Genomic DNA, 8,662 nt, shown 5'->3' with positions numbered 1-8,662 from the left:
GTTTCATGGAAATGGTTTAAATGGCAGTTTTTGGTATACATTTTAACTAACAAATTGTGTAATACAGAACAAATTAGAATGCTACCACTACTGCAGATCTATAAAACTATTTATGTAGTTCATACTGGTTATCAGCAGAGGAATTTTAATTGACTGTCAATAAACAAAATTAGAGCAGGCACCTGGTGCAGCTAAGGCCTTGCCTTCATACAATGCTTCTGATGATTGTGTCCTCAAGTCTTCATTTTCATTTTAACATTCAAGATGATTGTCAATACCTAACTTGAAGTAGTGAAATTGTTTCATTTTCACTCCCAGCTGTTGCTGGCATCTTCAAGCCTGAATGCTGGAAATTGCAGTGAGCAAAACAGTTCTGAGTTGTTTTACTGATTACTCACCAACTACCTGTGACAAGAAATCACTTTTTTTAAAACACAAATCCACGCAACTGATGCTATTTTAAAAATTTCACTCTAAGCACAGTGTAGTTTACTAATGGCATCACAAGTACACGTGACTGATGCTAGTTAGAAACTCTTCAGAAAGTGTTTTCTGTTCCAATTGTGTGAAATTGGATCTCTAGTATTTTAAATTTAAGTCATGACAATGACTGGGATAACTTCTGAAGATGTGTGTATTCTACAGTTTCCCACTTATGAATTAGTGTCCACTGGTAAATGTTGGAAGACTGTACATGATGTTGAATTGTTCTGGCTTGAAGGTGTCCCTGCCATCAATTCACTAGTTTTGGTTAGACTGTGTAGCAATTGTTTTCAAAATTCAATACCAGAGCTCATGGTGTGACAGGCAGTTTGATTACTTTCATGCTTTACTTTAAAGCGCCAGCAGTTACCAATTAGTGTTGAACTCCTGCCTGTAAGGAATTTGTACGTTCTCCCAATGACCACATTGATTTCTTCTGGGTGCTCTGGTTTCTCTCCACATTCCAAAGACGTACAAGTTTTGGTTAGAGTTGTGGGCATGCTATGTTGGAGCTGGAAGTGTGGTGACACTTGATGGCTGCCCAGCAAAATCCTCGCTGATTTAATTTGGCATAAACAATGCATTTGACTCTTTTGATATACCTGTGACAAATAAAGCTAATCTGTTATGAGTTTTTTTAAAAAAATTAATCTGCAAAAGCCATTCATGTGGGGACAAGTAAGCAGTCCGCTTCTATTTTTGGCTGAGTGAGGTTCGAGGAAGAGAAATCAAAGGGCCTTGACATGAGACTGAACCCACCTCATTTTCAATAAGTCTTGGTTGAGGCTTAAATATAAGATGACTTGGTTTAAAATGTCCTTACCCCAGGCATGACTACAACTTCAAGGTGAGTGTTGACTTTAGGTATTTTATTGATTTCAGAGAAATTGGTGTCACAGTAGCATTACAACTGTTCATATATATAAATATTAGTGAACTATGAACGAATAAAAATGTTACCGCAGTCTAACAGGAGTTGATCATTGCTTTCCCAACTATAGGTTGACTTATGATAGAGCTTGATGGCCAAGGGTAAGAATGACTTCATAGTGCTCTTTGGAGCAGAGTAGTTGTCTTAGTCAATTACTATAATTGCTCCTCTGTTCACCCAAGGTGACATGCAGAGGGTGAGAAACATTGTTCAGAATTACCAGGATTTTCCATAGGGTCCTTTGTTCCACCACAGCCTCCAGTGTGTCTAGTTTGACTCCTATAACAGAGACAGCCTTTCTAATTAATTTATTGAGCCTGTTGGCATCACCCGTGTTGATGCCATTGCCCCAGCACATCACCACACAGTAGATTGTACTGGCAACAACAGACTGGTAGAACATGTTAAGGAGAGGTCTGCATACTCCATTTGACCTTGGTCTCCTCAGGCATTAGAGACAACTCTGGTCCTTGTATGCAGCCACTGTTGGTGATGATGGTATTTAACTTCCATCCCCCCGCCCCCCAAGTGTGGGGATGGATAGTTTTGTAACACTTGGTTCTTGATTCACTGTTTCATAAACTGGCTGTTTAATCTACGCTAATGGAATGAGGAAGAAAGCAGGAATTGCACATGAAAAGCTTGCAGCAGAAATGGCTAGTTTCAATGTTTGTTTAGAATTTGATATGGTGTCCAAAGTCCTCATGGAAGAAGAAAATTAATCACCATATAAATTATACCTGAACTGATTGTTTTCACTGTTTTCTTTTCATGTCTGTTTTTCAATACAACATAGCTGGTTCAGTGTGGTCTCCATTTGCCAGCAGTTTGAACATAGCATTGGACTCATTCAGCCAATTAAGTGTGCCAAGCAGTTCATTCAATCCTATTCTATTAATCTTTGTAGCCTACTGTTTCCTAAAAGTGACTAGCCAATTCCTCTTGTAAAATGTTGATAGTTTTGAGATCCTCCATTGGTCAGGGTTGATCAAGGATGTTGCACCTGGTCTACGTTACACTGAGTTGATATGCAAGCCAGGGCAGTATGACAGGGAGGGCAAGCTGTTTCCCATGCAGTAGGCTCCCCCTCTCCATGCGGCTGATAAATCCAAAGGAATGGCAGAGACTGACACTGGCAACCAGGAATGGCCAGTTAACATTGAACTCAATGCAGGATTGCCTTAGGGTCTCCAGCTCTGGATTTTTCCTTGGGATTTACTCCTGAAGCCTTCCTCATCATGCTGGAATTATTTTACCTGTCATTGACATTTCTATCAAAGCTTTTAGGTCTCTTTTGCTGCGAATAACATCTAGCTGCTTCATTCTATCCTTAGAATTCCTCATCTTTTTTGAAACAATTATAGTTGGTAAAGTTGATACTCAACTTTTCAAGTAGTATTTCTGGAAAAAGAAACACCTTTCTCTCTTATTTTCTGTTTCTATTTTCAGCACTTGCAGTTTTTTATTTGTATCCTTGAAAGCTACTTAGGCTTTTGCAAGCTGCTTAAAATATAGTAACTAAAATTGTAGGCATTACAGTTTCTTATATAAAGGTTTAATGTTGCATCATAAATGCCTCCTGCCATTCAATAATATGCCTTTTTTAATCTTGGCAACCATTTCATTTACCTGTCTGTTCTTGTGAACTTTGATTTCTCCTATAACCCAAAAGTCCATTACATCTTTGATTTATATGCTTTGATTTAAACAGTATGGAACTTGAACAGAGAATGCTAAAGATTTTCTCCTCTAGTAATGCCCTTTGATTTTAAGCTTTCCCCTTGTAGCGTCTACTGCAGGGGTCCCCAGCCCTTTTTGCACTGCGGACCGGTTTAATATTGACAATATTCTTGCAGACCGTTGGGGGGGTTGTTCAAGTAGGGTTAAACTCACCTCAACATGTCTTTTACAGTTAGGGTTGCCAACTTTCTTACTCCCAAATAAGGGACAACAGTAACAGTCAAATCCCAGGACACTTGACCCAGGAAAGACTACCATGACCATGAAGCCTTGCATGGGCACCTGTGCGCATGTGCGTACGTGCCAATTTTTTTTTCTCTCCCACAAATCGGTTTTGCCTTCTTCCCGATTGTACTGTACATACATTATTTCTACTTTATATAGGCTGTTTATCATATTCCTGCTTTTACTATATGTTAGTGTTATTTATTTTTGGTTTTATATGCTATTTGGTATTATTTGTTAGCTTTGTTTTGGGTCTGGGAACGCTCAAAAATTTTTCCCATATAAATTAATAGTAATTGCTTCTTCGCTTCACGCCATTTCGGCACGAACGGTTTCATAGGAACACTCTACCTGAGCAGGGGAAATACGGGACATCCCATATTTAGCCCAATATATGGGATGTCCCGGCAAATACGGGACAGTTGGCAACCCTATGTTTAAGTTCAACAGTGTGTAACAGGGAATAAGGAAAGGTGCACCTGTCTCATATAGTTTCCTCACGGCCCGGTAGCACATGCTTTGCAGCCCGGTGGTTGGGGACCGCTGGTCTACCATGTCAACCCTCTTCAGAGTCTTTCTTTCAATAATATTCGCCCTTAAATTCCTCAAATAGCCCAACCTTTCCTGATCAAACAGCTCCCTCAATCTAGAGAATCTTTGATCTACCTTCAATAATAATTAAATAGGAAACCAAAATTGTGGACAGGACTATGGATGTGATTGCCCATGGCCTGTATGCATGTAGCAACATTTCCTGATTTGTATTTCATCCCTGTTATAATTTTGTAACTTCAATTTGCTTTCTAATTACTAGCTGTACCTCTGCAGTAATTAAAGGACATCCAGATTCTTCTATACAGCACTACCTTGTTCTCTCTCTCCATTAAGCTTTGTTCATATTATCTAGCAAAGGTTTTTATAGTAGTTTAGAGGTTGTAGTCAGTGGAGGGAGAGAATGAGGTGGCCATTAATTTGGACAGTAAAACTTGCTCTCCGGTATGATTGTTGAGACAAGTGGGAAATTGTAAATGGGTGCATCAGCCAGATTTGGGTAATATGTGCTTGAAGTAATTAGTGAAGTTGTCGGCTAAAGGATAAGGATGCCTAAAATGGGAGGAAGTAAAGAAGTAGCCAAGATGATTGGTATTACACCTGCAGAAAGATTACAGCAACAATTAAGTAATTAACAGATTGAAACTATTAATAAACTGATGTTTTTTTTTCCCAAGGTATAAAATTTATAGTTGACTGGCTTTTTCAGTGGTGGGAGATGCAAACAAGTGACCTGATACTATCAAGGTTGAGAGATAATAAGATCTTTAAGCAGAAAGAGGGAGAAGAGCAAGCTAGTTTGGAGAATGGACTGCAAATGTGGGCTAGGAAACAAGATCTATTTTGGCAAAACAATGATAGATAGGATGGATGTAGGAAATTAATAGGGTAATGATGCTGTAAAGACAAACTACTGACACCTTGAGTTAAGCTTCAGTCAAAGTTAGAATACCTTTGAATATCATGTAGAATATTAGCTATAATAAAATAGTTAATAGCAAGAGATCAAGCATCTGCACAATGAAAGGGATGGGTGATACTTGTCCATTTGGGATTTAAACCTGGGAATAAGGAAAGACAGTTTTATAAAGCAACTTTGTCAGAAATGGAGGAGTGAAAAACAGTGAAATGCTGTTTCATTTTTCAGGAGGTTATAACTAGTCGGTATGATTTCTTATTATCGGGAAAAGTATTTATATGCACAGGTCTGTGGGTATTCAGTCAAATATATTCAATGCTGCGATCATAGATGGTGATCAGGTGTCCAAATGAGCTTGGTCCAGGATTGGCCAGGTTCTTATGGATAAAGTAACAGCATCAAGGGAATGTATGAGTTATTATAGTTACTAATTGTACCTGTAGGTCCATCATCAAGGATCCCCACCATCCAGGCCATGCTCTCTCTTCACTACCACTATCTGGAAGGAAGTTCAGGAACAGTTATTACCCTGAACTTCACTCACAACTGCTGAGCTAGTTCCACAACCTATGGACTCACTTTCAAGGACTCTACAACTAATGTTTTCAGTATTGTTTATTGATTTACTATTTATTATTATTTATTTTTGTATTTGCACAGATTGACTTTTATACATTAGTTAATAGCCTTTATGTGTAGTTTGTATGTCTTTGTTCTACTGTGAATGCCTGCAAGAAGATGAATCTCAAGGTAGTATATGGTGACTTGTATGTAGTGTACTTTGATGATAAAATTAATTTGAATTGATCTTTAACTATTTAATCCATATGGCAAGGAAAAGATTAGTCGGGCATCAAGAGACAACTATCTATGATTGAATTCTGCCTAGTTTCTGGATAGACCTGAATGTTTTGTTACCATAGTACTGCAAAATGAAATGATATGTCTTCCAAAGAAATGGGCCTTTCTGGCCATAAATTTCCCCTTAAACCCTTCTTCCCCCTTTGGAGTTGAAGTGTTGTGCTACACTTTTGGCATACAGTATTTCTGAATTAAGTCTGACCACTAGGGGCCATAGTAGTGCCATAAAATTACGTGTACTTATTCTCTATAATGTAAATCTGGAAGATGTGAAAGGAAAAAAGGACCCACTGCTATAATGTGTTTTGTATCTCAAAATGCTCAACACACTTTACAGCCACTACACGTTTTTAAGTGCTGTCTATTTATACACAGCAATCTCCCAATTTAAGATTAGATGCATGAAGAGATGATTTCTGATTTCATATGTAGGACATTTCAACAAACTTATGATTCAGTATTTTTGTGTGAATACAAGACTTGTTTTCTGTTGCAGAATGAGTTGAGATATAATCTTGTTAATAACAAAACTGACCACTTCTGAGTTATGTAGTCACTCTCTGCCCTAGTAATAATAGTGCCACTGGAGGAATATGGGGATGTAATGGGGTCTTGCAGCTGTAAATGTGGGAGGGGATTCTGCTGGAGACCAGCACTGAGTGTAAGTTTGCCTTGCTCCACATGGAAGAGGTGATGATGCAGGCTCTTAAGATTGGTAATGATCGGTGGTGGTTAGAGTACTAGTCTGTACTGGATATATGAATCTGGAAATTTTGTGACCCAGTCCAATCCATTTACAAAAGCCTGAAAGTAGGGACCACCAGTCTCAAGGACAGCTTCTACTGTCTCAAGGATGGATTGCACTTCAACCTGATATGGACTAATATCACTGCTAGCAGGTTTGCTAGAGCTGCTGGGAAGGGTTTAAACTCATTTGGCAGGGGGATGGGACCCAGGAGTGATGGGGCAGTTGATATACAAATAGATGCAGTGTGCAGTGCAACTGTGAGGAGGGATAGGCAAATGAGAGGGAAAATTGTAGTGGGATGAGTTAGTGCAACGGGGCCAAAATTGAAAAGGGTGATGAATGCAGGACAGAAGGTGTAATAGTTGAATGCATGGTAGTGGGCAGGTGTGACTTTGTGAGCATCGCTGAGTCATAGCTGAAAGCTGACCATAGTTGAGAGCTAAACATCCAAGGATACACATCGTATCAAAAGAGGAAGGGGTGTGGTGGCTCAATTGGTTAAAAAAAATGAAATCAAATCCTTAGGAGGTGATATAGGATTGGAAGATGTAGAATCTTTGTGGGTAGAGTTAAGAAACAGCAAGGGTAAAAAGACTCGGTTTATACAGGCCTCTGAACAGTAACCAGGCTGTAGACGAGAAATTACAACAGGTGATAATAGAAAAGGTACGTCAGAAGGTCAACATTGTGATTGTCGTGGGGGATTTCAATATGCAGGTAGATTGGGAAATCAGGTTGGTACTGGAGCCCAAGAGAGGGAATTTGTAGAATGCCTGTGAGATAGATTTTGGCGCAATTTATTAAGCCCATTATGAGAATGGCATTTCTGGATTTTGTGCCACGTAAGGACTCAGATTTAACTAGGGAGTTTAAGAAAAAGGAACCCTTGGGAGGCACTGATCATAATACTGTTAGAATTCACCCTGCAGTTTGAGGAGAAGTTAAAATTGGATGTTTCGGTATTACAGTGGAGTAAAGGAAATTATAGAGGCACGAGGGAGGTGGTGGATGAAGTTGATTGGAAGGGAACACTAGCAGGAATGGTAGAAGAACAGCAATAGCTGGAATTTCTGGGAGAAATTCGAAAGGCATGGGGATCCCAAAGATGAACTATTCTAAAGAGGGAATAAAGCAACCAAGGCTGACAAGAATTGTCAAAAATGGCATAAAAGCAAGAGAAGGAATATAATAAAGCAAAAATTGGTGGGAAGATCAAGAATTGAGAAATTTTTTTAAAGAAAAAACAACAGAAGGCATCTGAAAAGCCATAAAGAGAAAAGATGAAATATGAAGGCAAGCTAGCCAAAAATGTAAAAGAGGATGCAAGATGTTTTTTTTCCCGGTTATATAAAGAGTAAAAGAGAAATGAGAGTGGATATCAGACCACTGGAATAATAGTAAAGGGGGACAACGAAATGCTTGAAGAACTTAATATATATTTTGCATCAGACTTCACTGGGTAAGACACTAGCAGAATGCCAGAAATGTGAGAGCAACAAGTTTTTCCACTGTATCTGTTCAAGTGACAATAATAAACTAAAAACAATACCCATAAGTTGAAAAGTCAAACCTTATTAATATTTATTTTCCTGAGCAAATATAGTGGCTCAGTAATAGCAACAATCTCAGTAATAAAAACCAAAATTTGGGGTAGGATTAATCAGCTCCACAGATTCTGATACAGGACAAATCCATCCAATTAGTTCCAATAGCAAAAATGATGGAATGGGTCATGAAATGATGATCTGACTGCTATAGTTTAATAGGACCAATCAACTCTAGCCCTCATTGGAGGTGAGGTGAGATGAGGATCACAGTCTTTAACATAAAAGCAACATTTTACCAATGTAGCAGTAAGAAGTCCTGCAAAAACTGAAAATAATGGACTTGAGGGGCAAACCCTCCCAGTAGTTAGAATCACATCTTGCACAAAACAAGGTGGTGTGGCTGATAGATTTTCCTTAGGGCAGCATCTCAGGTACAATCATTTTTGTCAATGTTTGTCCTTCCTTCTTTTTATCATATGATCTGAAGTGGAGAAGTTCATTAAAGATAACACTTCATTCAAATCCAATGAAGTAGATTTTGGGAAATGAAGTTGTCTGTGGTTGCGTGCAGCAAAATCTAGACAACATTCAGCAGGGTTTGGAAAGTGCTAAATAAAATCTGTGCCACAAAGATGGCCAGAATAACCATCCCCAAT

Source organism: Mobula hypostoma, chromosome 19 (assembly GCF_963921235.1).
Source record: "Mobula hypostoma chromosome 19, sMobHyp1.1, whole genome shotgun sequence".
NCBI lineage: Eukaryota > Metazoa > Chordata > Chondrichthyes > Myliobatiformes > Myliobatidae > Mobula > Mobula hypostoma.
The sequence above is the reverse complement of the archived record's forward strand: the minus strand, read 5'-3'. Positions refer to the sequence as shown.